The sequence below is a fragment of the Vidua macroura genome, chromosome 14 (genome assembly GCF_024509145.1).
Source record: "Vidua macroura isolate BioBank_ID:100142 chromosome 14, ASM2450914v1, whole genome shotgun sequence".
NCBI classification, from domain to species: Eukaryota; Metazoa; Chordata; class Aves; order Passeriformes; family Viduidae; genus Vidua; species Vidua macroura.
In genome coordinates this window covers 15,565,495-15,569,186 of record NC_071584.1, presented here as the reverse complement: position 1 = coordinate 15,569,186, position 3,692 = coordinate 15,565,495, and the positions used below count along the sequence as shown (strand labels likewise).

General features: G+C 51.0%; 1 long non-coding RNA gene across 1 annotated transcript; it reads right to left on the bottom strand.

The window, feature by feature from the left end:
* Window positions 1-1,082: 1,082 nt before the first annotated feature.
* On the bottom strand, window positions 1,083-2,947 carry LOC128814438 (uncharacterized). Its single transcript, XR_008439374.1, has 2 exons — window positions 2,695-2,947; window positions 1,083-1,264 (listed from the first exon to the last, which is right to left on the bottom strand). It is a non-coding gene; the product is annotated as an uncharacterized LOC128814438 (long non-coding RNA).
* Between the last annotated feature and the right edge of the window lie 745 nt (window positions 2,948-3,692).

The following is a 3,692-nucleotide window of genomic DNA, read 5'->3' as shown; positions in this document are numbered from 1 at the left end:
CTTTCTTGCTAATTGTTTATCAGCAGGACAATTTCTCAGTGATGCTGTCACCGACAGTGGGCACAGGGGGGACAGGTCCCTGAGCCAAGTCACAAAGTCACTGCAGAAACAGCTGTCATGGATTTAGATGTTGCCATCCACCGCTGAGCTGGGATTACAGCTGGGAATTCTCTCCATCAGCTTCAGGGCAATGTTAGCAAGGTCCCTGTATGAGTTAGCAAGGAGTGTTTATGGAGCATAATCAGGGATTCCCAGAATGGTTTGGGCTGGAAGAGACCTTAAATCCCATCCAGTCCATCCCCTGCCATGGGCAGAGTCACCGTCCACTATCCCAGGTTTCTCCAAGCCCTGTGCAACCTGGCCTTGGACATTTCCAGGAATGGGAAGTCTACAACTTGTCCTTGAAGGAAGATGAAAACCAAGCATGGGACCAATTCCATGGCCAGAGCTGGAGAGATCCAAGCTGTGGTCACAGTCCTGCTCCAGAGGCCAAGGCCCCTCTTCTCCATTCCCAGGCTACCAATTCCTGCTGTCCTTGCACTTCGCTTCTGCTTCTCTTCCCTCAGAAGCTGTTGAGGCACCAAACTCTTGTCCAGGAGTTTTTTACAGAGGCTTCCTATATCTGACCTGAACAACCACGGCCATGGCGGGAGGCAAATTGTCTTTGCTCTGTCCCTTTCCATGGAATATGGCAAATAAAAGCTTAGGAATTACTGTAGAGGCAAGAAAATCCTTCATTTGCATGGCTCTGTGCCTGCAAATTCAGGCTCAATTCCCCATCTCCCAAAGGAATCCGTGCCAAGAGCAATCGGATTTGGGGCATGACCTTTGTCAGCACTTCCGACACCCTTTGTTGGTCACCTCCATAAGCTCCTGCCTAGTCTTTAATTCACAAAGAGAAAGGGTCTGATCCCATCCTTCATAAACACCAGGAGGATTCCACCGGCTGATGTGATTCCAAGGGAGCCTGAGCAGGGAGAGGGACTCCGCGAGACAAAGCTCTTGGTTAAACAACATCGATGGCTCAAATATTTGCCAACACTTGCGAACACAAATATTTACGCCGGCAGCAGGAGCCAAGGCAGATTTTTCCTTCCAGATGTATTAAATGTTTCCTTGAGTGTGCAGAACTGGGAAAGGGCTCTTCCATCACTCGCCGGCTCATTTTCCAGGCCAGTGGATGCGCTCACTTATTTGGCAAATCTTGCTGTTAACGGGTTTTTCTCAGCTGATTTTCTGGACTTTCCTGCTTTCCCTCACAATTCTGGGTAGGGAGGGAGAACAAATGTACTTTTTTAACTCCAGCAACCCAACCATTGTCAGCCATTGTCATGTCTCACTGCCAAAGAGGATGATCTGGGGTACTTCATGTCTCTTGGACCTGCTCAATGTCCTTGTGGGATGGGAGGATGTGGAGCAGGGTAAAACATCCAAGGAAGTGCCTTGTAAAGACACCAAGGTTGACACGTGCTGGATGCAGCCCATTCCTTGGCACATTCCCGAGGTTGGAGTGACACCTGAACCTGGGAGGTGACTGCTGCCACCTAAACTGCCCCATTTCCAGAGAAATGCTCAGCCTGGATAAATTACATTCTTTTGGAGGTACCAGGACCAGCAGTGCTCCTGCTGCTCCTGTCACTGCCCAGTGTTCCTGGGAATGCCTCTGATGCCAGGATACTGCAGGAGAGGGCTCCGATCTTGCTCAGACATTCACATTCCCCTTATATTCCAGGATATTGTGCTTACAATAAATGGGAGGTTTGTTCCCAGCCCCAAACACTGGCAAGGACAAAGGGAAAGCAGCAGTTCCCACCCAGGGAATTGTGGTGGAGTCAGCAGCAGCAAGAAAACTTCAGATCCAAGGGGATGAAGGGAGGCACTGGACAGCCAAACTTCAGTCCAGGAGCAGGGATTTGAATTTCAGGGATGTGCTACAGGTCTCTTAGAAGAGAAAATAAACATCAGTTTAAGGCCTGGTGTGGTGCAATTCCGTGGATAATTATGAAGGGGGAATATTGTGAATGAATAGAACTCCAAATCCCTTTCCAAGCTGCTTGGCTCCTATAAAGTGAAGAAAAGCTCACACATGGTTTTGGTGTGGGTAATAGGGGGCAGATGAGGTTGGCCTTCCTCTGCCAAGGCAAAGCGAATCCAAATGGAGAAATGGAGCCCCCAGGGATGAAGTTGTTCATCCCACTGGTTGGTATCCTGCCTCTGGAATTAATGGACCCAGAAATTTTCTGGAAAAAGGTACTTTAATGCACAGGGAATGGGAAAAACCCTGCGTGAAATTGGGTGGAAAAGTGGGTGACATTGGACAGGAGCTTTGTTTTCCTGCATGTCCCTCACACTGTCCCAGTTAAAGCTCCAGTGGGCAGACTGGGAAGGGGCTGCAGGATGCCAGGAGACACAGAAACACATTCCAGGGACACAGCCAAGCCAGAAAATGGGTAAGGGCTGCTCTGGCCCAGGGAAAGGTGAACAGAACTTCATGGATGCTGAGGATCAGATGTGGGGAGGGTGTGTCGAGGGACGGGAATGCGGGACTGGGGACAGCTGGGAGAAGCTTCCCTAACATCTTCCCACTCCTTGGCTGGCTCTGTCTGGCACTCCCAGCCCTTTGCTTAACAACATAATCCAGCTTGGCACTTGGATTCCCACCCCCGGATCTGCAGGGGAAAGCACAGCCCTGACCTGCACTTCCAGCAGGGATCATCCCGGGAGTCAGAGTCATTCCTGTGCCTCACAGGGTGACAGGAGCTGGGTACTCCCTCCTGCCCTGCTGCTCCACACCCTGCAATTAATTAACCCTTGTCGTGCCTGACTGAGAACCGGGAGAGAGAGAAAGCAGGGAACAGATGATCCCAGGGTAAATCACTGGGACAACTGTCTGGTTCACTGCCTGGGAAAGGCGAGGGAGGAATGGACACACGGCGCTGGCCTTCGGACTGTGACACTCTCTGGAACCACCCCAGCAGGGCTCATGAGGTCATAGAGCCATGGAATCTCCTGGCAAGGAGACCACCAGGATCAACCAGTCCAACTGCTGGCCCTGCACAGACACCCCAACAATCCCACCCTGTGCATCCCTGGGAGTGTTGTCCAAACTCTCCTGGAGCTCTGGCAGCTCTGGGGCTGTGACCATTCCCTGGAGAGCCTGGTCAGTGCCAAAACACCCTCTGGAGGAAGACCTTTTCCTAAAATCCAACCTGAACCTGCCCTCACACAGCTCCAGGTATTCCCTTGCATCTACCCCATGGTATTTCAGGAACAGCTTCCCTTGGTCTCAGCCATGGGGAACGTTCTTAGGGTGTGGATGATCCTCCTCCTGCTCCGTGGATAAACCCAAGCTGTGTTTCCTGGAGCGTGGCCCCTCTCCAACCCCGGGGAGGAAATGAGGGTCTCTGGACTCTGTTCCTTCCTCATTTGGCAACACAAAATGGAGATGTTGGGAGGAAACAATCCAGAGAAATGTTTCACATCAGTGAGACACACTCCAAAGTATTTTTGGCAACGTGGTGTGGGAATTTGGCTTGGAGAGTTGCTCGGAAGCTCTAAACTCCCATAGATGGAGCAAAAAGTGGCACCTCCATCTCTTGTGTCTGGAGTGGTTTGGGTCCTAAATGAGGGAACCATAAGAGGCTGATAATGGAACTAATGGTGGTCTGAGGGATTTTCTTTAGGGAAAATCC